Source organism: Pinus tabuliformis, chromosome 3_1 (genome assembly GCF_031772625.1).
Source record: "Pinus tabuliformis cultivar Carrire ecotype Pingquan chromosome 3_1, CPIR1, whole genome shotgun sequence".
Taxonomy (NCBI): domain Eukaryota; kingdom Viridiplantae; phylum Streptophyta; class Pinopsida; order Pinales; family Pinaceae; genus Pinus; species Pinus tabuliformis.
This window is the reverse complement of record NC_142301.1, coordinates 219,842,000-219,855,551: the sequence shown is the minus strand read 5'-3', so window position 1 is coordinate 219,855,551 and position 13,552 is coordinate 219,842,000. Positions and strand designations below refer to the sequence as shown.

Here is a 13,552-nt window from a genome sequence, read left to right as displayed (position 1 = left end):
CAAAAGGCATGTCTAAAAAGGCATGGCCATATTGGTCAAGATTGTCATTGATGTCAATAAGGCATTGTCGAAGATGCCCTAAACCCTAACTACTTGACTAAGTACAAAACCCTAAGGTGTGAAATTCTAGTCCCAAGTGAAAACCCTAGTTGTTCCATGAATAAAATGCTTCCTAGCAAACCCTATCATGAAATCGTAACCCTAAAATCACCCTAACCCTAATTATTGAAATGCTTTAGAAACCTTAGTTTTTGATGGAACCCTAACCCTAGACTATGAAACCCAAAAACCCTAATCCTAAATCTTATAACACATTTAAAATAATTTAAAATATTATAAATACTTTTTTCTATTTCTAATTTCCTAAATCCCTAATAAGTTATTAAAAAGTATATTCTTAAAAAATTTAAAAATGGGGCCCCACATACACCTGTATTTCACCATTCCCTATAACTCTATATTATAAATCTAACTGTAACCTCATACATTCAAATATCAGCTCTCCATATGACGTCACACGCTATATAACTGTTGAAGAATGTTGGTCGTATTATTATTCATACCTCCAGAACTCTACATGTCAGCTCCACTGTACAAGTTGGCTTACCCACCTGACATGTCCACTTATAGGCATATGCTCGGCTATTTATAAAACCATCGAATTTCGGCTAAAGGCACGAGTTAGAATTTCAAAGTATAATAAGGAACGACGGTCAACACAGAGATAGCTCATCTCATAGATGCAACTATTCAAAATCATATAGACAGTGTGGAAGCACAAATCGAAACCAGCTTTTGTGGATCAATGAAAATTTTTGTGGTAACTCGGATTTCCAAGTCCAATAATTGCTAATAGACGTGTTGCAGTGAGAAGCCCATCAACTTGTGGGGAATCGGTTTTAGAACTCAGTTTTAGGGATCGAATCTGTAATCATAACCTTTGACCTGTAATTCAATTACCATTAGAGCTTGGCAGAGCTCAAACTTAACATCTATGCCTCAGACCTACATGTGGACAAGTATTTGAGGAGCTCAAATCTGTGACATATCCGTGGAGATGAGAGGGTTGGAATTACCAGGCTCGTACAGACCTGTTGAACACTCATTGAAGCTCAAAATTAACACCTGGAGACACAAAATTTTCATTTATACCTTGGACCTATATTAACTTCAGTCTTTAAGCTTGTAGACCTATGGAAAACCATTCTGGCTTATACCTAAGACTTCGAACATGTAACATCTCTTAGCAGTTCAGAATTGTGCATGATTTGAATTTTTCAAGGATAGCAGTTGGAAGATTTGACGGCAAATCCAGTTGGCATAGTTGGTGCAGATTTCAAGTGAGCTATTGGGCATCTATTGAAGTAACCATTGATATATCTTTAAGAGGACTTTTTATATTACCCTTTAAAGCTTGTTAAGACAATCTTGTAACTGAATTTGAAGAACCTTGTTGAGGAACCGTAGTGGAGCAGACCTTCAAGAAATTGTTTGGACCCTTTTGGAAGTAACTTATCGAAGACCTGAAAGCATCCTTGAAGGAAGTTTGGAAGATTATTTGAAACAGTTGAAGCTTTGTGAAGACAGATCTTGAAGCTAATCTTGGAGGCACCATTGAAGGCCATGGCGCATTAGTCATCATGAGCTGACCTTGGTGTTTAGTCAATTTAGTGTCCTAAATTGCTTGCATGAATTATCAACCGAGGTTTGTAGACTGATGAAGTGTGATGCACTATATGTGCTTAGTTAACTTTTCTCTTACTTTGTTGTTTTGTATTTTTATGTTTGTTTTGGGGGTTTCTATTATTTGATGTCTAAGAATATACAATCTATAAGAGATTTACATGGATCTAATTAGTTTTTAAAGGAAGGATAGGTTCCTAAGTTAGTCTAATCTCCTAAAAATGGACCAAGAATCATTTTAACTAGTTAAGACCTAATAAGAGAAACAAAGCATCTATCTTATCTACCATTTAGTCCTAATTCATGGATCTAATTCTTACAACCAAAAGTAATACTGCTGCAGAAGGTAATTCAATAATTGCATTCATTTAACCATTCAACCATTCAACCATTCAATTTTGGAACATGATATAATCAATCTCCTTGAAATGATTTTTCGGAATGTCAAGTGATGCAACTAAGTAATGACCTGAAAACAGAAAAGAAAAGATGACAGATTGTAAAACTGACAATATGTTGAGTAAGCTTCAATCACTGCATGAATTAGATATTCAACCAATTAAGTTAGAATTATCATTATTTCGAAATGGTTTTGAGAACATCTATTAATACAGCCAATTGACAGTTCTATGCTAAGAAAATGAGTAATCAAAATAGTAAGAAGCTAAGCAACTGTGTATTCTCATTTCTCCGTTTTTCATTCAATCATTTCTCATACAATATCTTAGAAGAATAAGTCTTGCACAATTGTGATTTTTACCCTTACACTATTGGTTAAAAAACTGTAATGAAACAAAACTAGAGAAATTGGACTTGCAGAAAACAAAGTAGTAGAAATTAAAATGAAAACAACAAGTGAAAAACCTCCTTCAATGCAGGGGCCCTCTGCAACTGATGTCGCTAGATGACAGCTAATTAAAGATGAACATTTAAACCACCATTGACAAAACAGAGTTTGTATTATCAACAAAACGAAGTCTGAACTGAATTTTTAACAAAAAGCATGTAATCCCTACTAGCTTCTAACTACTTCTCGGTCTCATTTAACTAATATTTATAGAAAAACAACATAATTGTCTAAGAGAAAATCTTGTTACATGTGGCTTGATTCGAATCTATCATGACTGATTATAGAAATACATGCTACAAATGGCTTAATTCGAATTGTAATGAGACTGTTAAACTTCTTGAATAGCTACAAGTGGCATGATCTGCATTAACTCCTCAACTTCTGATCAGTGACAAGTGGCTTAATCCGCATTAACTCTTCAACAGAACTGTTAGACTCCTGATTAACTATGAAATATCAAGAGTCCTACTGCTACTAGATAATGTATTTGACTCCATCTTTGACCATGACTTTAGGCATGTTTTTCTATCGATCTGGATCGAGTGAGTATCTGGATCGAGTGAGTAGGATAGGATCCATGAAAAGATGGTTCTGGAGATGCTCATGTGGCCCAGTTCTTCATTTGACACCTGTAACTTGCCAAACCATGAGAGTAGCTACGGAACCCATAGTTAGCTGCAGAATAGGCTGCGTTCTGTAGCTAATTTGCAAAAATCTATTAAAATAGCAAGAACATGAAAATATAATATGGTGATCATTCTAATGCTTTCCTAAGACAAAATCTTATCATTCATCATTGACTGGATCTGTAGTCTTGTAAGAAATCAAGAGAAAGAGGTGAGAACAAATGTCAAGGGAAAGGTAATTCTGGGGTTCAACATACCCCGATTGCAAAATCATTGCATGTCCTCATGCAATTTGCCAAAAATGTGAGTTCTTCTTTTCTAATGCATTTGCTCAAACACTGCTAGTACATCCAATTTTCTTCTTGTGCTCTTCTTTGAAGTGACTGTCATTCTGGGTTTCCTCATAAGAAGCCTATATTTGAAGTTGATGACTGTTCTGTTCAGACTTCTATTCTTCCTTTTCAACTTCCTATTTTTCTTATATCACAATCCTAGATGGAGAATGGTATTATCATGAATAGCCTTGTCCAATTTACTTTGTTCCCTCAAGGTTTCATTCTCCTTTTTGATGTATGTTCAATATCTCTAATTCATAGATTTCCTGTTTGAGAGAGTCAATTAGAAGTTCTTGTGGATTGACAGAGGGTTCTGGATTCATTGAGTCACTTTTCTTCTCCATTGATTCTATATAATCATATATTTGTTGCTATATTGGGTCTATGCCTAGAGATGTTCTGCTTGGGCTAACAGGAGAGGTTTCTGGGGTTTCCTCCTCTAAGTTTATGAACTCTGTCCCTTTTGACGGTGTTTTTTTTGCCAACCCTCGAGCTTCTGCTAGGTTGTGGATGACTTACATTTTCTTCCTCTGTGATCTTTTCCTCTTTTCTTATCTTTCCTCTTGCTCTAATTTGTTTCCTGATTTCTGTCAACTCTTCAAATATTAATTTTTCATCATCTTTCTGTGAGGAAGACTCAGGTTTGTCTTTAATGCTTATACCAATCTTCTTTCTTCTGCTTTTTCTAACATTATCTTCTTTGGGTGACTCTGGTGCTTCTTCAAAATGATTTCTAATGAGGAAATCCTCCCAAGTATCTCCTATGCCTTTTAAATGAAACTCAATTAGTATCTTTATCAAACCATGATGGTACATGGTTGTGTCTATGAACTCTATTTTCTTCTACACATTTGAGGCCATCCTTCTTAAACTATTTAGCAGGAAGAAAGAAAGATTGATTTCTCCATTTTCTAGGAAATTCATCAGTAAACGTATATGGTAGACATACATGCACCCGAATCTCCCCTCACGGGTGATAAATTTCTATAATATCAAAAGCATGCTCCTCCATTTACTTTTAAAAGATGAAATGGGAATTCCTTTTCTAAAAACAGAGACATCCATACCTGGGTTCCTGAGGATTACTTTCCATGATTCATTGTGGAATTCCTTGTTTTTGAACCATCTTTCACCATGTCTTGGAAGTTTTGTAGCCTCTGTTATGAACGATTTTGTTACTGCAAACTTAATATCTCCAATTACACTTGTACTGCAACTCCCTCTCAACATGTTGCCCATGCTGCCCATAGCAATGCCACTGCTAACTGCTGCACTGTAGCTCGGTTACCAAGGAGCAAGTAACTGACTTTACCTAAATACTAACATCCGGTCAGTCTGGAAGCCTCGTGATGTTGAAGCTATCTCTGCTGCTATCTTGTGCTCCCTCTGCTGCCATTGCCTTGCTGCAAAGACCTCTATGCCTCTCGCACTACTGCAACCTCTGTTGCGCTACTACAGACTTCTGCACTCTAGCCTTGCCTTGCCGCTCCACCACACTTTGCTCCACTCGAGACCTATCATCATGCTGCTGTCATTAAGGGCTCCTGTAGTCAGATGTGATCCAAGAGTTTGGGCACCTCAAGGATCTGAACCCTGCATGTAGTCCTCCTGACTACAACTCGATGTCACCCCACCTCTTCTCTAAAGGCACATGAGAACTTATGTCACAATCGTCATCAATCTTGACTTCCTTCTCCGCCTTTGAGTTAGAAGCTTCTCCCCTGCCTTTCTTCCTGGGGCACTAAGATGCATAATGTCCCAGCTCCCCACAGTTGAAGCACTTGACCTTGGAGATGTCCTTCTTCCTCTTCCCTTGATGTCCCGCAGATGCTAGAGTCGCATCCTCCTCCTCCTCTTCCTTGACTTGAACTCCCTTACCACTACTCCCCGCCTTGGTCAACCTCCTTATCTCTTCCTATCGAAGAGTTGCCCACATCTCTTCCCAACTGGGAAGAGTCACTCTACCCAAAATGCTTTGGACAAACGTCTCCCAGTCCTTGGAGACTGCATTCAAAGCAGTCCTGACCATAAACTCTAGATTCGGTGTAGACCCCACGAAAGTAAGATGGTCGCAAACTCCTTGCAACCTGAGGTGGAAGTGATCTATCTCCTCTCCTTTCTACATTTGATATGACCTCAGCTGATTTTCCAATAACATCTTCCACTGCACAGAAGAGCCCTGGTATAAGGTGGTAAGCGCCTCCTACATCTCCCTTGTTGTGTTCTTCTCAACAATATGTGATATGACATGATCTTTGACCCTGTCTAGGATCATGCATTTCCCCTTTGCCTTGGCCTCCTCATACTTCACATTAGCATTTGGGTCAATTGAGACAACTATGGTTTTCAAGGCATAATCCTTGATGCGATGTTTATCCAAGATTGCCAGGATCCTGGCCTTCCAGATGACAAAATTGGAAGCCTCGTCCAATCTGTCCTGATCCCTCAATCCATTCACTGCCATCTCTGCTCCTCTTTGTGACTCCCTCTGAGTCCTGATTTCCCTCCTAGAAATCCTCTAGCCAACTATCGAACTGCTCCTCTCCAATCCTCCTTTGCAACTGCAACTCGGATCTGGTTTCCTTAGCTAGAAATCCGACGAGGTAGTGATCCCCTCTACCTTGATTCCGTCTCCTTAGACATTGTTCTGCATCGACAAAAACAGCAACCCACCAGCTCCTCAAATCACAATCTGCACAGCTCCCTTAGCCTTGGCAACTGAAGAATTTGAGCCCTTCAAGCTCTACGCAATCATGACGAAGGTTTAATCTGCTCCTCCGACCCACTATGTCAATCCTACCTGGTTGAGAAGGATGACATGGCTCTGTGTGAGCCTCTTTTGCCTCTCTCTGCCTTTGCGCTAGCCCTTCCCTTGGCTCAAAATGCTGACGCAGGCTCTGTGTGGGCCTCTATGTTACCCTCTAAGCACTGCGTCACCTTTTCTCTTGCCGCTTCAGCTCTAGAAAAACGTTGTCTCTCAAGACAGCTGCTTCTGCTGCAAATTTTCAGATTTCTTCTACTGGCGTCTTCAGTGCTCCTATTATCTTCAATCCCTTGGATACCATGTGAAAAATTTTGAATCTAACACATCAGAAACCCCTACTGCAATATCTAGTTTACTAGCTCCTACTTGTTCTTTACATTAACAAGTTATTTATTAACATAAACATCGAAGTAAACACAATTGCAGCCTTCACAAATATACAGATTAACAACTGAAATAAATTGAGACAACACAAGGGACACTGTTATTTTTGGACAATCGTCCCCAGAAAAACCCAAGCGGGAAAACCGAAGCAACATATAGAGGGTTTTATTATTAAACAGATTCTGAATACAACTAGGGTGCCAGAAATGGCTCACCGTTCAGAGAATTTCCTTGCCAGCAATACCTCTATCCAGAGACGGATATTTCAGTTGATCAGCAACCAGATGAACGATCCCACAGTCACTCCGGCTATTCCTTGTGCTGGGCAGCAAAAGCTTCTCCATGCACTCTCTGTAACTGCATCACCCTCTTTGGCTCTGCATCAACCAATCAGCTCTCAGTTTGTCTCACTAAATCACCTCAGCGCAGCCTCTGACGCCTTCTGCGTCAACTGTGTCAGCCACTATGGCCTTTGCGCCAGTTCCTTCAGCCCTTTGCGTGCTTTGCGCTGGCCTCCTTAGCCTCTGCGTCAACCCTTGTTGCCTTTGAGTCAGCCTTCCTAGGCTCTGCGCTACCTCTTCTGGCACTCTACTACCTCTTTGATATGTATTCCTTGGCCTCCTACCGAGCTACCCCTCACTGCAACTGATCACTTGTTCAATTTCCTAAACAAACCTCGCCCCAGAAAATCGAACTAACTGATCTCTCTTGGTGTCTTGGTGTGTCTCCAATTGACTCTCAAGCCTCCTCTTATACTTTTCCTGTTGACGATTCAAAAGTCGAGATTAATTCCCAAATCAACGCTAAGATTAGATCTGGCTTGATCCTCGTTATTCAGAACTTTCTTACCCATATCATATTAATACACATTAATATTTTAATTTTCCTAAGTTTAGACTCAGGGTCTCATTAAAAATATTAATTATTTTAATATCTCTCCATCCGGGTGGAATTTCCCCAAACGATTTCTGGTTCTTGGAGATCTCACATGCCTTACCCTCTCTACCAATTTCATGGCTAGAGCACATCCGATGCTACCAAAAATCAACAGTTGGTGCCTTGGAGGAGAGGGTTGGTACCCTAGAGGATCGGAGTCCTCAAGAAACCATGTCGGAGCTTGAACCAGATATAGGATCGGAGCACTTCAGGTTGGTGCATCAAAATTGACAAGGTTGGAGCCTTGGAAATTCAAGTCGGTGCTTGGAAAATACAAGTTGGAGCCTGGGAGATTGAAGATCAATATCTTCATCTAGGGTTGGAGCCCTACATATATTGTACTTGATTTTTGAAGAAATTGATAAAAGCATTTATTAAGTGATCTAACTCGTAAAAGTAACAATTGAAAAGGAATGTTGATTCAACCCCCCTTAGTATTTCCAATCTTGTTGAGAATCACGATTGTCATTAGACCAAAACCTACAGGATGCAAGTGCTAGTCAACGATCGCATCACCAGAGATAAGGATCCACGAGAGGCAATTAGTCCATGTCACGAAACACACGAGGAGCGTTGGCTTATCCAATGTCCAACAATCTCCCCCCAATGCGAGCCAGCTATGTATCAAACTCGTGACCTGCGCTCTGATACCACCTATTGGGAATCACGATTTCCATTAGACCAAAACCTGCATGTTGCAGGTGTTGGTCAATGATTGCATCACCAAAGGTAAGGATCCATGTCGCAAAACACGTGGGGAGCGTTGGCTTATCCAATGTCCAACAGACCAGTCATCAAGGGGCACTTGCCTATGTATATATGCAGGCCCTCATTGTAACATTCAATCATCCTTATACATTTCATATATATTAATAAATTATTATTACAAACACCTTTTGTGTATTATACATTTAAAGTCAACAAGCTACAAGTTTTGTTGTTTCAGTGGTATCAGAGCCATGCGAGTCTTTGAACATTATCCGTCGCACATTATGTCGTTAAGTTTTTGACTTGAATTCATTCAGCGGTTTAGTAAAATTCAAGAAGCATTTCAGCGATTAGAAAAATCATGTGCAGAAGTTACAACATGTCTAAAGAAAAGTTATGCAAAAATCGATAATAAGGAAGATGATAGTGATGGTGAAAAGAAACAAGGTGAAGTGAGAGAAGAAGATTTTGATCAGAATGATGATAATGAAAATGAAGATGTAATAGATAATGATGAATATGAAAATGATATAAATCAAGATGATGATCCAAATGAAGGTGATGAGGATTATGTAGGTCAAGATGATGATCTAGATAAAGATGATGTTGATGTGGACTATCTTGAGAAACAACATGAGCAATATCATAACACTGAGGGAGATGCTGAAGAAGACATTGATGATGATGAAGAGGAAAATGTGGAAGAAGAAAAAGAGGAAGATATTTTTGAAGATAATTATGAAGATGACATATTTGAAAAATTGGATTATGGGAAAGAGGAAGAAAACCATGATCAAAATGATGAGAATAATGCACAAAACATTACATTTAATAATGGAGAAGATAAACTTGATCATAATGAAGAAAATCCACATGAAGATGAAGATGATCTCAACAACGATTGGGATGGCAAGGCATCTGAAATCAACCTTCCTGAAGGCTATGGTCTTGAGAAGCACAGAGCTTGAAACAAGCAGTCAGAAAACCTGTAGAAATGAAATACCTATGATTAGGCGCACTGACATCGTCAATAAAAGTAATAGAGATTTAAAAAATGAAAATAGGAATGCTAGTATTGGGGAAGCAGAGGACATTTTCACTGATGATGAAACAAAAGCTAGAGTAAATGATCCCTTATCCTCTACAACGTTGTCTGTTTCAGTAGACATGAATTTGCAGAATTTGCATGCTTCTTCAAGTAGGGGATTGAGTGGCACAGTAGATATCTTTGCAGAAAATGATGAAGTTGTTGGTCAAAATACTAATTCTCATCATCCTATTATCCAAGGAGAGGCACCACAATTAGTAAATAATTCAGGTAGTGATAAATTTCGAGGTGGAGCAACAGAGTTCAATTATGTATATGATGAATCATCAGGATTGGCAGATTTATTAAGTTGGCCTTGCTTGGTGGGTTTTGAGTCTTGAAGACCAAAAGTCAAGAGATGTCATAATGTTTGCAGCACGTGTCCCATAGCATGGCATGGGAAAGGTTCATGACTTGGACCAGAACTTGTGTGCAGATAAACTTCCTGCTATTTTTGATTCACTTGCAGGGGCTCTTGCATTTCAACATGAGGAAGCCATATATGGTGCTTCACAGGCATTACAACACCTCATTTAGAATTGTATAGATGAAGAAATGATTAACCAAGGGCTGAACCAACTCAATCTAGATGGTGCTAAACCAGTGCCAAATTACAGTGGTCGACCACGTTGCCAACGACATAACTTCCGCACTACCTGTCAACGTCCTGCTCGTGTCCACTGCCTTCGTCGTCGTGTTACCATCGTGAATTCCCTATCCATTGTTATTGTTACGGGTCAACCTTTCCAATGTCACCAACACCTCCCAACACGCTTGTCATCAGAGTCCGTTGTCAGTCGTTTTGTTTACCACGGGTCAACACTCCATGTCAAACAGTGTGAACCCTATAGCTACTCGAACCTGTCAAACAGTGTGAACACGAATGCCATAAATGTCAACCATATTGTCCAATTCCGATAGTCGACTAACAGTCCATACACACCATTTAAAATATTTTTGTCCCCCCGTTGTCAAGCGTCGTGTCCTCCGGTCAAATGGTATGACATCAATACGTGGTCACTACATTGCATCGATACACCGTTGGTCTAATACGTGGGTCGATATATATTCGTGGTTCGATATACCGTGCTCAAATACGTTGGTTGATATATTGCCTCAATCATATAGTTATAATAAATCAATTATACAACTAAATTAATATAATTTAATTAATATATATATATATATATATATATATATATATATATATATATATAATTTAATTAAAAAAAATGGAGAAGGAAGAAAGAAAGGGCGAGAGGAAAATCGAGTAAGCTCAACAGTACCACATGCTGGAAGGGGTAGGCAACATGAAGGAAATTGTCGACAATTAAGCTTTGAGGACAAAGCTTTTCGAAGAAAGAGGCAATGTTATGAATATAATTCATAAAAATGAAATAAATAAAAATAAATGTAGATAATAATCAAAGTAGTGATTATTTTAATAAGTCATTAGTTTAATGAAAAGGCGTGTCTAAAAAGACATGGCCAGTCATCAAGGGGCACCTGCCTAGGTATATATGTAGGCCCTCATTGTAACATTCAATCATCCTTATACATTTTATATATATTTTATTTAAAGTCAACAAGCTACAGTTGTTTCAGAGAGGCATTCTTGCACAATAAGGAGATGGAGCATGAAAAAAGGATATTGATCTCAAAGGACTTGAGTAAGAAAATACTTTGATGAAAGGGCCATTGTGATAAGGTAAGTCTAATATTAATGATCTGTATTGGTTATTTGGTTGACATATTGTTTTGCTACCTAGAAGGATACAACAAGAATACATAATGATAGTTGAGGAAAAGTTCAACTGTTGGTATTGAACTCGATTCAAAGAACATATGGATTGAGAAAATGGTTTTGATAATCCTTGAAGGGTTATGTAGTCAAGGTGTTCACATCATCACCTTGAGATTGAAAGGTAGCAACGTAAGAAGATAACTTGATGTTCATGTTCCTACAAAATCACTTTCATGTTTAAGAGGGAGCTATGACTAGCTTGAAGCTTGATAAGGCTCAATATAATGGTCTTCATTGATGATGACTAAAGGAATGTGATATGCAAGATTGATGACCTGAACCTTGTCACAAGATTGAAGGAAGAGGATGGCTCCATAATATCCAGGAAAGAAGAAGCTCAATATCATGAGATACAAAAGGAAAGAGGGAGTCCTGCAGCTCTCTCCATGAAGAACGGGTAGCTAATACACTTATGGAAACAAGCTAGAGAGCTTGTGGTTATGACTTCCCAATTGAAAGGAACTAAAATAATCTCCTCTATATTTCAAAGGAAGTAAAGGAGTCTCCTTGAAATAGGAGCAAGGATCTATTCCCTAAACAAGTGGGAATAGGGATCTCCTCTCTAGTTGTAAGGGAGTGATTATAAACATCACTTTTGTATTCTCTTACTCATGCATCATCCACTAGGCTAGGACTAACAACCATATGTCTAAGTGAAGCCCATGGAGAAAGAATGGTGAATGGAGGATTGGATAAGCATTTGTGATTTCCTTGAGGATAAAAAATCCAAGATAAAAAATGGACCGACACTCTTTGAGGATTGGATAGGCATCAAAGAAAAGAGTGGTTGAACAGGACCGATATTCTTTGAGGATTGGGAAGAAAAGATAAGGATAGTCCTAAAAGGAAATACCAAGTGAACATATGGATGGGGTATGTGCCTCGTAGAGGTAGTGTGATAACCCACGTAAAGCATTATGCTCTTGTATAAGAATGAGCTTGTCAAGTTAAGGCCTTACTATGTTGACAATGTTGGTCATGTTGTTGATGCTTATAGATGGCTTACCAATCCGACTCTTCCTATGAGGAATCTTTGGTCTTCATAATTGTCATTGTACTCATGTCAATATGTATATCTTATGTAACAAGCAAAAAAAGAAAGAAAATTTATTATTTTAAACTTTAAAGCATGGGTTTCATGCTTCTTTCAATTGGTTTTCTAGGTAAGGCATGTTCTTCATGCTTCTAGGGTTGGTCATGTCATAAGATTTATTGTCATGAGTCAAGAGAGTCCATGTCATGTATAAAAGACCCATCTAGGCAAGGTGTACCATGTAAAAGAATTTATTTTGAGTCAAGAAAATCAAAATAAGCCTCTTAGTTCAAGTTAGCCCTGCCAGAGGCAAGTTGGCCCAGAAAGGGTTATTTGACCTCCAGAAAAGTGTATAAATATAAGTTGCTCGACCTAATTTAGCAACCAATTCGATCTACAGCCAAGGAGTTCAATCTAAGGTATGAAATTCTAGAAGGAAGTCAAGAATGGCAAGGGAAAAGAAATTGAAGCAAGGAGGAGGAAAATTAGTAGTCAAGGTTTTGCCCTAATTTCTCTCACACATGCAAAAATAATGAGTTGTTGCAGGGGCCAATGTTGCAAACCTACTGCAGGTCCAAAATATCGTAGCTAGGGGTCAAAATTCTGAGTTTATTACAGTTCTTAAAGGGTTTGACTCTTGTTGACTTGGTTTGACCTTGACCTAATTGGAAGGACTTCTTGGAGGGTTGACACGATGCTAGGAGGAGGTCTTGGTCTTGAGGTTTCGGTACTGGTTTTCTCATTTGAAGCAGATTCTATAAGAAGAGAAGAGATTTTTCTGGGTTTTCCCCTTGGAGGGCATTTGCCTTGTCATGGAGCCTAATACTTGTGTTCATTGTCTCTATTGTTTTTGTTCTTGATAATTGTTTGATGAAAAGATCTAATAAAGAAACACAAGAACATAAATAAAGTTCACAAGCAATTATTAAGGTTAAGGAGAATTTGAATTAATAGTTGTCCTACTACATTCTCCAACAACTAGTCTCTTGACCCATAGCCTAAGGGAGTGACTATCTTCCCAACCAATCCATAGCTCTTCCAGCACATAGCCTAATGAATATTCATGATGCTATATAATCAATGCTCCCTCTCCAAAGGGATTCTCAACAATATAAAAGTAGCCATTATGGATATCAACACTTGATCAAACATTCCAGCCGACAACAACATTCATTTGTTCAGTCAGCTTCAGTAGGGGTTTCTCATAGAAGCAAATATCAGCAACCATGGTTGAACCTAACAGACAACAAGTGGCTTCTTATAGAAGCAAATATCAAAGCCCTGCTCATTAAAAGTGTGCCATATTTAAATCCAACAGAGAATAAGTGGCTTCCCATAGAAG

General features: G+C 38.7%; 1 protein-coding gene across 4 annotated transcripts in view; it reads right to left on the bottom strand.

The window, feature by feature from the left end:
• LOC149186580 (ARM repeat superfamily protein) overlaps positions 1-13,552 on the bottom strand; it is a 482,448-nt gene that overhangs the window by 45,139 nt on the left and 423,757 nt on the right. The window lies entirely within an intron of this gene.